General features: G+C 60.2%; 1 long non-coding RNA gene across 1 annotated transcript; it reads right to left on the bottom strand.

Moving 5' to 3' along the window:
• Nucleotides 1–1297: 1297 nt before the first annotated feature.
• Nucleotides 1298–6804, bottom strand: LOC309639748. The gene is made up of 2 exons (XR_014251833.1): nucleotides 6354–6804; nucleotides 1298–3695 (listed from the first exon to the last, which is right to left on the bottom strand). It is a non-coding gene; the product is annotated as an uncharacterized lncRNA (long non-coding RNA).
• Nucleotides 6805–15163: the final 8359 nt, after the last annotated feature.

The following is a 15163-nucleotide window of genomic DNA, read 5'->3' as shown; positions in this document are numbered from 1 at the left end:
AAGAGCTGCTATTTTCTGGAGTCACCAAAGCTCTCCAGAAGGAAATAAAAGAATCCCCGTCAGAGCGGCTTTAGCGTGTGGCTCCCGGCTGATCCACGGTCCCCACCGACTGGGTGACCAGGACGCTGCCCCTGTCGTCCCCGTCGCAGCATCCGGAAGCCGTGCCGTTTGCCTGAGAGGGGACCCTGGAGCATCCCTGAGGCTTGGGAAAGGGGACATCCTCCCTTTCCTGGACCCAGACCGTCACACCCCCTTTCGCTTCCAAATGCTGCTGCTTCGGGCCGCGGCGCGCGGTGCATCTCCCAGCAGCGTCGCGGTGGATCTCCCAGCAGCGTCGCGTGAAGGAAGATGAATGTCGGCACAGCGGGAGCAGGAGGAAAATCGATCAACTGTCTTTGAAAAACGTCTTCTGCGTCTGGTGGCAGAGGGTTACAAATGAGGACATCAACTGCCCCGGCCCACGGAACATCTCAGGCACAGGGTCCCAACCCTGCCTCTCCCGGGCAGCCAGGGACGCGGTTTGTCCTGCGGCTCCGAGTAGACGGCAGAGAAAAGACCCCCAGAGCCCAAGAAATCTCCTTCAACAGCTTTGAGAAAGCATGGGGGCCTCCTGCAGAGAAAGGGGTTACTCAGGGCCACACACAGGCTCAGGGACCGGGGTCTCCTGGCACCCTGTGCAGCTGGGACCCCTAAAGACGCAAGAGAGGTCTCCTGGACAGTAGAGAAGGGTGCTGTCTTGGGCACGGGGGAGTGGAGCCCGCGAGAACCCTGCCAGCCCCGAGGCCTGGAGGGGAGCCTAAAACGGGACCACAGCGCTGCCTGCCAACCACCGTCACTCCCAGGGGAGCCGGGGGCGTCCGGAGGCACATCCCAGGTGGCCCCCACCGGGACCCCGCCCGCCAGGCTGCCCAGGACACAGATTCACTCCTTTAGCGATAACTCCCATCTCAGAGATGCGTGAGGTACCGTGCTCGCCACCCACGGCACCTAAAGGACAGAGCGGGGACCCGCAGCCTGGGCGCTCAGCTGACGTCTCTGTATCCCGGACGCTCCCCTCCCAACAACCCCTAACGCTCCCCACTCCCTGCCGGCATCTCGGGGCGGCTGGACCAGCACGCGTCCACCGCCTTCAGGGGCTGCAGGGCAGAGGTCAGATCTCCTGGTGGCCGAGGATGTCCACGTGGAGACTGCACAAGGATGAGGTCCACCCGGACTGACAAAAGACACGAGATTATGGAGGAAACCAGTTCTACTGGAATCCAGCCAGCTGTCAAAGTATTAAAAACAAACACGAGTGTGACAGACAGAATCGCCTGATTTATTGGAGCTTCAGCTACGAAGATGCCGCCGCGGGCGCGAGAGCTCCTCAGTGTCACAGCCGTGATGAGGCGGGAGATTTCTGCAGCGGCGGCAATGTTGCGGATTGAAACTCTGAGATTTCCGCTGACACATCGCCACCCGCAGGCTCCTAACAAAGCCGAGGTTTGCCGCCGCGCAGCCGCCCGTGTCACTCGCGGATTCGGTGCCCGTGATTCACCTGCTTGTTGAGTCTCCCTGTAACCCCAGCGTCAAGAGCCGGGTGCACGCGTGAGTGCTCAGAGCGTGGCAGAGCAGGAGAGACGTGGCTGGCCCGACGTGCGTGTTCCCGGCGGGGGCGGAGCCAGGTGACGCTGTCTCGAGTCAGCTCTGGGGCCGGGAGCAGGTGCCCTTTGCATCTGTTTAGGGCTTTTCGCACTGTTGTGTTTTGTTGGTGGTTTTGCTGTTTAAAATGGCCCCAAGTTCGGAGCTGAAGTGCCATCCAGTGTCCTAAGGACAAGAAAGCTGTGACGTGACACGGAGAAGATGCGTGTGAGACGGGCTTGGTTCCAGCGTGATCACAGCGCTGTGGGCCCGAGGTCCACGTTATGAGTCAACAACGTAGATTAAATGAGGTGTCTTTAAACAGAAACACATCGAATAAAGTTGTCTCTTGATCGGTTGACAAAATATCGTGCCCAGAGGCTCCCAGGACCCTACCTAACCCCGCATTTTCCCTGGAGCAGGTTTGGTAACCACTAATTCCGCGTTCACGTGACTTCACAGCGCGGGACTCCTGCAGGTGATGAGAACCGAGCATGTCTATAACTGAAGGAAACACTGCTTTCCATTTAGGAGTTAGCGAGGACGAAGATGTGGTGTCTCCCCCTCACGGTCACAGGCCCTGGGAACGGCTGCCGCGTGCTGGCACTGTCACCTCCCGCGACCGGGCTGGCCCTCTTCTGGCTCCTGTCACGCCCTGTGCGGCCATGGGAACTCGGGCCCAGGGGAGGGGGATGAGGAGCCCCTCGAACTGCTGAGATGCGTGTCCCCCACTCCGAGGAGGGGCCTCCAGCGCACAGAGGTGTTTAGAGCGGCCACGCTCCGTTCCTCGGGCGCCCGGACCCGGGGAGCGCAGTCAGGCTCGGACGCCCTCACGTGCGTTGGGCTCCGGGAAGCAGGAGGAGGGACCAGCCCTGGGGTCTCGGGGTCTGAGGAGGAAAGAGGAGAGGGCGGCCAAGGGCTGCGTGCTGGAGATAATAGGGCCGAAGGGGCGTGAGCCCCCCAAGCCGCTGGACCCCAGACGAGCCATCCATCGCCGCGTGAACGGAGAGGGACCTGCAGGGTCCGGCCCAGCCGTGCTACTCCCTCTTCTTGATAAGAACCGCTGCCCAGGCCGAAGTTAATTCAACTGACAGCCTTGATAAGCCGCAGGGGTAACTGCTCAGGGATAAATAAGAGGAGATGCCTTGTTTGTTATTCCTTCTTGCTCTTTTAAGCACCCGATAGACATTTTAAAATTAAATCCAATGGCTTATCTGGGCTAATGCAGGTGGCCGGGGTGATCTTCCTCCAGCGACTAAGTGGTGGCTGATAGTGTTCTCGCCCCGCAGGCATCACTCATCTCAGCGCAGCTTCGCCTGGCCCCGAGCTTCCAAGTGATGAATATCAAAACCAGTGCTGTTTTCTCCCTGAAGGTTACAGTTGAGTGGGCTCCAGGTTTTGTCCTTTCTCACCTGAGACCCCGCCTTCACGGGGTGTCCAGCGCGGGGCCCGGAAGCCACAGCAGTGGGATCTGCTCCCAGCGTGCCCGCAGGAACAGGGACATCCTTGTGGCGGGCTCGCTCCTGTTTCTGGGCAGGGCCGTGGGGCTGCAGGAGGGAAGACCCCGTGCCCACCATCAGGACCGCACGGCGGCCCGGCTGCCCCTCGTCCCCCCCTCCTCCCACAGGTGCAGCCAGAAACTCAGAACATTCCAGAGAGAGACCCTGGCGGGTGCAGAGAAGGGCAGGCTGGCCTGGGGCCTCGGGCCTGAGGAGTGACAGGTGAGGAGTGCTGCTGAAACTCGGCCTCTGCGCACCGGTGCCAAATAGAAACGTGGAGACAGAGTTCTGGGTGAAGGAGAAAAGAAATAGCTTGATTGCTTTGCCAGGCAAAGGGGGCCACAGGGGGCTCCTGCCCTCAAGACTGTGTGTCCCGACCTGGAGGGGGTAGGGAGGAGCTTTATAGCAACGGTTCAAAGAGGAGGGTGTGATCAGCCCATGGACCTTCTTCTGATTGGTTGGTGGTGAGGTAATCGGGAGTCGGCACCATCGACCTTCAGGTTCCAGCCGGTCTGGGGTCTCCGTGCTTGTGGGCAGCATACAGTTAACTTCTGACACTGGTGGGGGTCTCAGTATCTGCAAAACAGCTCAAAGGACACGGCTCAGAATAGTATCTACAGCCCTTGAGGAGGAACGAAAGGTCCCTGACTTTGTTTAATGGCCAAAAGTATTATTATTTTGTCTCACTTGACTGTTTTCCCTTCTTTCTGCATGTTCTCACTTCTCTGATTAAATTTGTTGACTAAAGTCTTTTCTACAGACCGAGGGCGGGCGGGGGTCCCGGGTAGGGTCTATTCTGGGAAGGCCTCACGGGGTCCTGCGCGGGGACAGGAGTGGGTTTCTTCTCGCCGCGTCATCCCATGCTGACTGGGAGCCTCAGATGCCAGCAACTCAGAAACCACAACGCGCCTAGCAGACAAAGCCTGCTCCTTGCCAAAGGGCCAGGAAAGGGGCAGCTAGCAGGACAGAAAACTCCCAAACCCTAACTGCTCTCCTCCACCCAAATGCCGTGGAAGGTCTGGGCCTCACACCCACGCATGCTGGCCAAGGCCCGACCGTAGGCTCAGCGGAGGCCACGTGGGGAGCCAGCACCTCTGCCCCCACCTGCAGTACCAAGCCCTCCTGCTCCTGCCAGGGCCCTCGGCACAGAGGCCAGCGGGGGCTAGGATCCCCCGGATGGAGACGGAAACAAAACATCAAATGTGGGGGGCATTTGGGACGTGCAGCCCCCAACGCTCACAGGAATGAGAAACGTATCAGATCCGTCATCCAAGCTTCCAGCCCAAGAAGCTGGGAAAGAAGATCAAAATGAGCCCAGAGCAAGCAGGCAGAGGAGAGAATAAACAGCAGAAATCAGTGACCCTGAGAAAAGGAAAACGGTACAGACCATCAGAGTGCTGGTTCCGCGAAGAGACCAGCAAAGCGGACAAATCTCTAGTGAGAATGACAGAAAGAAAAGCTGGAAGACAAATCACCAGAATCAGGAATGCAACCAAGACACCGCTACCAACCCTACAGACGCCAAAAGAACCAGGGACGCAGGGGACGGCCTGTACAGCTGCGGGCTCCCCTTGGCACCTGGCCCCATGGTGTCCTGCTCTACCTTCTGACCATCTTCTGCTGGCCAGGCTCCTGGTCAGTGTCATGGAAGGGACAGTCTTTCCGGGAGGAGCCAGCGATGTCATCTGTCACCTGGAGTTCTCCAGTCCTGACACCCGGAGCTGAAGGTGTACTCAGATGAGGCCTCACGCTCGATCAAGCCCCAGACCCCCTGGCGGGCTCCTGAGAGCAGACATGAGGCCACTCCCAGAGCTTCTGACTCGGCAGATCTGGGCGGCCCTGAGAATTTGCACTTCTGGCAGGTTCTCAGCGGATGCCGATACGATGGGTCCAGGGTCCCCACCTGGACAACCTCTGACTAGATGAAAGCTGGAAATAGGACGTAGGTTCAAGGAAGATGGGGTCACGTCTCTTAGATGCCTCCATGGAGGATGGAAACCTGCACATGTGGGGACGGAGAGCAGATAGCGATGGCAATGGTCACAGGGGGCACCTGTGAGCTCCCGCTGTGCACAGCACTTTCATACCTTAGTTCTTTAATCTTCACAAAGAGCCTGTGAGGGAGATGCCATATTAATTCCCATTTTGCAGACAGGGAAAGTGCAGTAGAGAGGGGCTCGGTAAGTTGCCTGAAGTCACACTGCCAACAAGCGGTTATAAGAGTCAGTGTTCTCCAGAGAAGTGAAACCAATACGATAGACGGATAGGTGGATGGGTAGATGATAGATAGATGATAAATGGGTAGATACATAGATAGATGGTAGGTAGATAGATGATGGATAGATAGATAAATAGATGACAGATAGATGGATAAGCAGACAGATAGAAGAGACTTATGAGGGATTGGCGCACATGGCTATGGAAGCTGAGAAGTCCCAGGACCTGCAAGCTGGAGACCTAGGAAAGCAGGTGTCGTTCAGTCCAAGCCCCAAGGCTGAACTGAAGTCAGCGGAGCAGCAAAAGTTAAATAGAAAAATGGGCAGGATGCTTGACCAGACTTCTCAGCACTAAAGACACGTATGAAGAGTGTAGATCTCACATTAAGAGTTCTTATCACAATAAAAAGTGCTTTAAAATACTCATACTAATAATTGGCGTTTCTAACAAGTTCCCACGTGCTGCTGACGCGGCTCCAGGGACCCCACTTTGAGAACCAGGGGTGGGAAGCAGCCCCCGCTCCCTGAGAAGCTCAGGTGTGGCCTCGAGCCCCGGAAGACACTTCTCTTGTTACTGGGACCTCATTACAACGAGCGTAAAGGTGAGTTCATCAGATGTTCATTCTGAGACACGTCATCACGGTCTGGGCAACTTCTGTTCATTTCACTCTTCTGCACCCCCTCCCCAGGTGCCCCCTCTCCAGCATGTCTGATATTTATCTTTAAATAGACACGTATCCTTGCAAAATGTGTAGGATTGTTTTGTGTGTGTTTTCCAGTCACACCAGTGGTATTGTGTTTCCACATCTCAGGCTATTTCCTCTCCGTTTTCTCATCAAACCCTGCCTTTCACCATCTTTCCACGTTGCTGTCTGCGTATCTGGTCCCCGCCACTGTGCCCACCACATTTCACTCATCCCTCCCGTTGTTTTGAACGCTCAGCAGGCCCCCAGCTCTCGGTCCCTCAAACAACAACCAGCACATAACCTCATCCCTTCTTGGACGCGTAAGAATTTACCCAGTGCCGCAAAGCCCAGATGTCTGAAAGTGTGTCCCTGTGGCCCAGCATCCTGCCCCACCTTCACACTCGTGAAGCAGCACATCCGCCCTTGCGCTGGCCGAGGATGGAGAGGCCGGCTACCGGCCCAGGACACCACGGGCGCCGGCAGCACCAGAGGCTGGGGCGGCAGGGGAGGCAGGGAGGCTCCTCCCCTAGAGCCTCAGGGTGACGCAGGAGATGCACGGGCCCCCGCGCTGGACAGCTGGGGTTCGCCCAGTGGAGGACCACTAAGCTTGTTCTCACCCAGACGCTCCAAGGACAAAGCTGGTGGCAGAAGCTGAGCTCTGCTGGGATACAGAGATGAGACGACCCCTCCCGGGGTCAAGGAAGCTGCCCTGTCTGCACATGCGCAGGAAGGCTTCTTGGGGGTCAGAAAGGGAGGGGGCACCACCCACAAGCCTCTGCAGGGGGATCCATGTTGGAAAGAAGCTGCGCACGCGTGTTAGGGAGGGTCCTAGGGCAGGGCGGTGTGGAGAAAGGAGCCCGATGATTGGCCAGAGGTGAACAGAGACCCGGAAGAACTGCCCTACATAAAGGCTTTAAATCACCTCTCTACCGGGTTTCTCCTCATTAGAGAGGACGGCCACACCCTTCTCGCTGGGTCTTGCTTCTGTCTTAATAAACAAACTGTTTCTCTGTGTGCTCTCCCATACGTTGCGCTGTGTCTCTAATAATGAACTTTGTACCTGTTTTTACAGTTTTTCCTCCTTGAAACGTTCTTGCTTTCAAACGGGGAAAAGAGCCAGGGCCACCGTGCTTCTAGCCTCGAGCCCCTGGTGGTCTAGCGGCTAGGATTCCTGGTTTTCATCCGGGCTACCCAGGTTCAGTTCCTGACAGGGAACTAAGATCTCTCTCTTGTCCTGGGACTTTTGACGGGGCTGTCAGGGTCCATTAATAATCCAGACTTGTGGGCGAGGGGAAAGTTCAGGCATGAACGCTCATTAATCACCAGTGTGCCCAGGCGAGCCCCGGCCAGGCCCTGGATGGGAGAGGGACGGAGACCCGTCCCGGAACTTGGCCCTTCCCTGCGGCTTCGCGGGTGCCAGCCTGGACCCAGGCCCAGGGCCCCCTCTCCCATCGCTGTCTGCTCCGCCATCTTCCACCTGGGCCACTGCAGCGCCTCTAAGAGTTTTCTGGGGCAGCTGTGACAAGCACCCCAGGCTGGGGGCTTTAACCCAGAGCTGGGTCTGTGAGGGGCGCCACGTCTCCCCCGTCCAGGCCGCATGGGCAGGGCAGGCGGTGACTTCAGGGCCGCAGGGAGCGGGGAGGGGGGGCAGAGAGGGGGTCCCTGTCTCTGCCAGGGCCTCTAAGCCCTGCTAAGGGACACCAGGTTCTCCTGGGACCGGGGTCCCTCACCTCCCTCGGCTGGTAGGGGTCAGGAGGGCCTGGGGGCAGGGGGCAGGTTCAGGAACGGAGACCCGGAGTTGGTGAAGACGCGGGGCAGGACCTGCAGCCTGAGCTGAGGGACGGCTCAGGCCTCTGTGCAGGGAGGGAGCTGGGGAGAGGCACCCCTCACTCTCCCCCCACGCACACCGAGCCCCAGGTACAGCCCCTCGGGGGCTCCTGGGCGTAGAGCAGGCGTGAAGGGCGGCTGTGGAGGGGCAAACAGATGCTCTGATGCCCGTGAGGGGGAGAAGCCAGGGTCCCCGCCCTGCAGAGCCCAGTGCCCCGGCAGCTCAGCCCAGAGGCTGGAGACGCTGAGGTCCTGGAGGGCCAGGGCTGGGAAGGCAGGCCAGCCAGGGCCACCTGCAGGGCAGGGACCAGGCCGGGAGGCTGTGTGTGCTGAGCAAGCTCCCCAAACCCAGACGCACCTACCCTCGGCCCCGGCTGGGAAAACGCGTTGGGAGAAACTGCCCCCTGCTTCTCGCCTGCCCGGTGTCCCCTGACCTGGGCCGCTCGTCCCACTCCTGGCTGGCTTCAGGTTTCGCACCCGAGGCTGCTGAGTCGCAGACGGTGAGAAGAACCCAAGAGGCAAGCCTCCACTGACCCGGGGAGCGGGGCTCAGCCTGGGAGCAGAGGCTCCCACCCTCTGCCTGTGCTGGGGCCCCCCAGATGAAGCCTGTTTCCCAGGCTGTGAGCTGAGAGCACGCAGGGACCCGGCAGAGTCACCCGACTTGGCTACTTGCTCGGGGAAAGCTGATCCCGGCACCTCAGCCTGGGAACCCCCCGGAGCCGCTGCTCTGGGGACCCTCCCCAAGACCCTCTGCCCCCTGCGCCCCCAAACTGAGGGAGACGCCCTGTGCTTCCGGTGGTCGCCCTGCCCCGCCCCGTGTTCAGGGCTCCAGCCCTCAGCCTCGCCTCCAGCCACTCTGGCCTCGAGCGCGAGTGGTCCCTGTACCGGGAGCCCTCTCCGCTCCTGCCCCCACCTGGCCCCAGGGCTCCCTCCTGGCCTCCTGTCACTGCCCCAGCGCTCTCTCCCTTCACCGCCTACTACACATTTTAAACATTCTATTTCACTTGCCGTCCGCTCCCTCGATCAAACACAAGCTCTGGGAGGGCAGGGGCCTTGTCCTGCTGTGTTCCTTCTACAGCGCCTCAGGCACACAGGGGTGCCAATAAGAGCGTTGAATGAACAAAAATTGAATAAATGAATGAATGAATGAATATAAGGGGAGAGGGCCCCAAGGGCAGGCCCAGAGGGCATTCATCCCACTTGCTACTTGTCTGCCGGCAGCCTCCGTTCACAGCCCCAGAGCAGCCCTCGAGCCCGCAGCCCACGCCCGGATGCAGGCCTGGGGCCAGACCACCAGGAGCCAGTTCTCACCATGCGGGACACCTTCCTGGAGAATCACGCCCGCCCTGCCCGCACCCTGCGTCCCTTCTCCCCGGAAGGTGACCCCCAAAGCCACCCAGCTGAACGGGCCTCCTTCAAAGACAAAGCCTCCTGACCAGCCCCTCTGACAGCCCTGCCTGCCCAGGACGCCAGGCGTTTTATGAGAAAGTACTCAATTTTGTTTTTCAGCTCAGCGGCTAACTCAGTGGGAACACGCCGTCCCGGCCAGGGAGGACCCTGAAGGTGGATCCGACAGGTCAGGCCGAGACGCCAGGCGGGCAGTCTCCAGCTGGCAGGCTTACGAGCCTCCTGGGGGCCAGACCGTGGCCGGAGTTGAGGAGCGGGCGTTGTCGTCCGTGTGGGGACGGGGCGCCCTCCGATCTTGGCTGGAAGGAGGAGGGGAAGGACCTCTGGGCGGGCACAGCAGAGGTCCGAGCTCCCGCCCCATCAGCCACGGGAAGCAGGTCTGTGATCGTGTCACCAGCTGCCCGCCTCCTGCTGACGGGCAAGCTCTGCTCCAGGCTCCGTGTGGTCAGGCCCGAGGGTCCCCGCCCAGCCCTGCACGGCTTGCCTTCGGCCGGAGGGTCCTGCACTGAGACTCCAGCTCCCAGAGTGCCCGCGGCCTGGGGGCTGCCACAGAGCCTGTGCGCAGCGGCTGTTTCTGCCCCGGTTTACGCGGGGCGGAGCCATCGCACGACGATCGGGAAGCCGAGGTTCAGCGCAACCCCCCCACCTCCTCACCCTCCCCCCGTCCAGGCCGACCACAAGTCCACACCAGGGACGCCCGGCCCGTGCGGCACGGCTCTGAGGGCTGGGACAGACGGTGAGGACCGTGGTCCACTACTCACCAGCCCCATCGCAACCAGACCAGCCCCGAGGACGGGTCGGCCCCCCTGTATCCTGCCCACGGCGACCGCCCCTCCCCGGAGCCCAGCCCGACCTCGCCTCCTCAAGAGCGGCTCACAGGGCTGGGCGTGGTCAGGCCTCCACTGCCTGTGGGGCTCCTGTCTGCGGGACCCCCATGCTGGGACCCGCAGCGGTCATCCACTCTGGGTGGGAAGTGTGACAGAGAACTTGTGGACAGGTTTAGACCACACTCACTCAGAAGTCGCACGACTTTGGGCTCTAGGGACAAATTATTCGAGATAGAAAACCTCTTCGCACTGATTCAAATGATAAAGGGAGATGTCGGCTCAGAAACTAGAAAAAACACAGGGTTCTGGCTTAAGGCTTGGCTCGACCTAGGGGCTGGATAAATTCAGTGGTGTGCCCAAGACTGCTGAGGGCGCCTGGGCGTGCCCCTTTGCCCCACTGTCTCAAGAAGATCCTGTGCAGTAAGAGACTAACTGTGCCCAGGGTGAGAGCTGTCCCTTGACCAGCTCCTAGGAGGTGACCTCCAGACCCTGAGTCCTGCCTGATCAGTGTCTCTGCTTACTAAGGGGTCTTGGGCCATGTGGTATCAGCTTGACCTCTGGGGGCTGGAGGTAGGTCAGCCATGTGCCACATCTAAGTGGCCAAGCTCCAGTAAAAATCCTGGACCCCCAGGCTCGGGTGAGTCCCCTGGTTGGCCACACACACTCCACACGCTGTCACGTGTCACTGCTGGGAGAGCTCAGTCTACATTACCCCCAGGAGGGGATGGATGGAACTCGTGCCTTTCTCCTGGACCTGGCCCCATGCACGGCTTTTCCTGTTGCCATTTTTGGTCTGTGCCTTTCACTGCACTAAATTTTGAGTGAATCATGAGTATACTGGCTTCACCGAGCAATGTCGAGCCCTTCTATCGAATTGTTGAACCTCAGTGTGGTCTTGGGGACCCCTAAGCTGCAGAACCAAAGCATCGTCACATGATTTCTTGGAAGGAGGGGTGGGGTCCGGCTTCAGGCACAGCTGGATCCAGAAGCATGAATGAATGATCAGGTTTCCCCCCATGCACTGTCTCTGCTCTGCCCTGTGTCCCACCTGAGCCCCATGCACTGAAGAGGCTCCCTTTGCTCATGGTAGGTAGTACGGAGCCTCGGGGGCGGGGCAGGGACACCCCAGTCCTCCCACATCTCCCACCCGAGACGGTCTGCTGAGCCCTGTGGGGCAGAGATGGGCTGTGCAGTCCTCAGGAGGCTACAGGCCGGGGCTCACTCGCTGTGTGACCCTGGGATCCCTCAAAGGGTCCGTCCTTGATGGGATGGGTGCAGCCGGCCCCTGGCCATTTATCCATCAGAGATGGAACATCACCGAACTCCAGAGGCCTTGCTGCCTGTGCGAGCAGCCTCGGCAATGACTCCTGGCTCTGTGAGTGACGCTGCGACACTCTGAGGCCTCAGGGCGGCGTCTTCTGGGGATGGCCCCGCGCTGTCCCCATCCCTCCGGGCGCCGGACAAACTCAGAGACTAGCCTCTGTGGTCGGTTCTGCACAGCACCGTGAGTAAGTTGTGGGTAAGTTGCTGGCATTTAAACTCAGGAGAGATCGCAGGTGTGTGGGGGGAGGTGAGGTGTGACAGTGGTGACAGCTCTGGAGCTCTGGGGTCTTCCTGCAGCCCCTGCCCACCTCAGCCCAAGCAGCAGAAGCCCCCTTCTGCCCACCCGAGCCCCCTGCTGTCTCCCGAGGGGCCCGAGACCGTCAGTAACCCTGCGCGAGTCAAGTGCGTTTTCGGGAAAAGGAAACGTAAGGGCATCTAAGTGCTCCCACTTGCCAAGAGGTGAACCTGTCAGCACAGCGTCATTTAGGAGGCCCCGGGCTGGGTGGGTGCAGCGAAGTGGGCGGTCAGAGGGAGGAAGGGCCAGGGAAGGGGGACTGGAGGGGGAGAACATGCAGAGGGAAACAGGCACAGAGTGAGACGGAGAGATCACAGGAGCAGGAGAGAAAAGCAGTGAGCCAAACAGCAATGGAGCCAGAACCCCTGAGCAGACGCCCCTGGAGCCGCCACGTTACAGCAGGACAGGTAACGAGGGTCGGCCCTGAGGCCCAGACGGAATAAACAGCAAATTCAGAGATGATTTCCCGGTCTTCCCTGAAAAATTACTAACAAGGCCATTGCCCGACGGTGAGGAAACTGGGGGAAGGGATTTCCCAGGAGCCACGTCGGAGACCAAGACCTGACGAGCCGTGCCCCTGCCCCGCCCTGGGCCCTCGCGGGTGGGCCGCGTCCGCCGTCCACCCGGTGCTGGAGAAGCAGGGCAGTGGCCGCGGAGGTAGTGAAGGAGCCCTGGCGGCCCCTACCTTCCCCTTTCCAGCCACCGCTGGCCGGGAAGACGGCCGTGCCGTTATTGCATTTTAAACAAAGCCCAGCTCGACTGTGGAGACGGGGGAAATGTTTCATGACACAGTAATTATTCCTCGGAGTGCAGTTGCTAATCCCATGAAAATAGCCAGCTCCGGAATCAGGCAGTGGTGCGGGGCCCGCCTGGAGGACCCCGCTTCTGGTCCTGGCCCCACAGACCACCTGGCCTCCTACCTTTTTCTTCCAGACCCTCCCACACAGCTCTCCCCAGGGCTGGCGAGCTTCCTGGCGGCCTGGCATCGCCCAGGGGTGAGTGATGGAGAAAGAGGACACCGCAGACCAAAGCCGTGGTCTTTCACGCCGAATCTTGGAAGCAACACACCATCTCCTCTGCCAGGTGCTTTTGGTGACGGTGACATGGCTCCACCCTGGTCCAAGGCTGCTCGGGCAGGGATCACTGGGGCCACCTGCGGGCTGGCCCCTCACCCAGGAAACGCTGGAGTGTAGACTCTAAGATGGCAGTGACCTCGTGGGATCTGGGGTCAGCACAGGTGATGGCCATAGATGTTGAACCGCAAGGGGCTGGCTTGCTCAGCCAGCCATGGACCGATGGCTGTGTAACAAAACATCCCCAGTCAAAGGTGCAGAACAATTGCTTCCTTACACCATCGGTTCTGTGGGTCAGGACCCGACAGGACACAGCAGGGCTCTGACGCAGGACCGGTGGCCTCTGCTGGGAAGCTGACTCCAGGTCTGGGGGCTAGAATCATCCAGAAGCTCGTACACGCAGGCACCCTCTCAGGAGCCCCTCCCCTGGTTCCCAGGAGCAGGCAGAGCCCCCCGGGGGTGGCCCCCTCTACCCCGATCACCACGGCCACCCTGGCAGGCCCAGAACTCTGCAGACCTGGAAGTGAGACCCGTCCCTGTGACCCGACACCCTTATCTCTTGATTACTTCTCTCGGCTCTCTGACCGCGGTTTTCGTTCTCTTCCGCAGCTGAACCCGGATGGCATGGGGTCAGCTGGCCTGCCCACCCCCGGCTCAGCCCCCAGCCACACCGGCCTCACCCGACAGTCCTGTCAGCCGCCTCCATCGGGCCACGGTGACTACGCTTGCAGTGGCTGGCCACTGCTCATCCGCCGCGCCAGACCCAACGCCCAGGCCCCAGTGACAGCAGAGGGGCCCGCAGAGCCCACCTGAGCTGGGCCTTGGTGCCCAGTGCGGGGATTTCGGAGTGCCCTGGACTTCCGTGTGGACAATGCCTGGGTCCATGGGGGGCGGGGAGAAAAGCTGAGAGAAGGGGAGCCGTGCCCGCCCCCCGCCCAGCCCACCTGCCGTGTCCTAAACCCAGAAGCCTGTGCACATGTCACCTCACGGGGCAAAAGGCACTTTGCAGATGAAATTAAGTTAAGGGTCTTGCGATGCGGAGATTGTCCTAGGAGACGGATCGGTGGGCCCAGGGTCATCCCAAGGACCCTGATAAGAGGGAGGTGGGCCTGAGGAAGCAAGCAGAGGCTGGAGTCGTGAGCTTTGAGATGAGGAAGGAGCTGGGACCCCAGGAACACAGGCGCCTCCAGAGGCTGGAAAAGGCTGGGAGCGATTCTCCCTGGAGCCCCAGGGGGACCAGCCGTCCCACACTTCATTTCACCCAGCAAGACTAGTGTGGGATTTCTGACCTACAGACTATAAGATAGTAGGTTTGTGTTTACTTCAAACCTTTAATTTCCCACAGCAGCCAGGAAGCTCTGACACTCTCTTCCCAGCGACTTGGCCTCGGCCTCCTGTGGATGTGAGCTGGCCCGAGGTGGCCGTCACTTGCCGTCAAAGGGTCCCGGCCAGTTCAGAAAGGGGGCCCGCAGTGCAGTGCTGAGCGGCAGGCCAGAGGCTGCCTGAGTCCAGGAAGGAGGTCAGCGGTGGGGACCGTCCGTCGGCAGCTGAAAAGCCACAGGCCTTGGGACAAAGGAGCCAAGTTGTCACCCCCCCAAAGTGGTACTCAGACCACGAACCACTGAAGCCAGAGGCCCCGGGCGCATGGTGGCAGACGTCTAGGGGCCGTGGAGAGAGAGAGAGAGACCAGGGATGGCCGCTCTGTTGAGGGAGGGGCAGTGCAGTGGACAGCTTTGTGGAGGCCCTTCCTGCCTGGGGACCCCGGTCCAAGACTGCTGCCGCCAGAGAACCATTTACTGCAAAAACAGCTTCTCTGTCCCGCGAGGAACATCCCTCAAGCAAAGGCACAGAAGTGGGGGACACGGTGAACAGTGAGGTTGGGATGTAGGGGACCAGGGGCAAGGGTCTGCCCTCCCCCTCCCGATGGCAGGTGCCACAGCCTGTGCGTGAAAAGGCCCGTTCTGGTCTCACGGCCAGAAGCCCCACGGGGCCCCCGGGTGACGTGCAAGTTGGGCCTCTGGCCCCTCTGCCCCCTGCCTTTTCCAGCTTCTGGAGGCGCCCATGACCCTGGGCTCGCGGCCCCTTCCTCCATCCTCAAAGTGCCTCCCTCCAGCCTCTGCTAATGTCTCTTTTCCTCTGTTTTCTGACTCTGTCCCACCTCCTCCTCCTAGAAGTCATCCCCCCCTGTGATGACACAGGGCCCCTGGACCATCCAGGGCAGGCCCCCATCTCAACATCCTTAACTTAACCCCCTCTGCCCTGTGAGGTTCCATCTGCCCTGTGAGGTTCCAGGCTTAGGAGGTGGACACAGCTCCCTGGGGACACAGTTCAATTCACAGCGAGATCTGCAGAATGGCCCCAGCCCCTGTTAATGGTGGATGAGGGAGTCT

Source organism: Balaenoptera physalus (genome assembly GCF_965194825.1).
Source record: "Balaenoptera physalus genome assembly, chromosome: 12".
Taxonomy (NCBI): domain Eukaryota; kingdom Metazoa; phylum Chordata; class Mammalia; order Artiodactyla; family Balaenopteridae; genus Balaenoptera; species Balaenoptera physalus.
The sequence above is the reverse complement of the archived record's forward strand: the minus strand, read 5'-3'. Positions and strand labels throughout refer to the sequence as shown.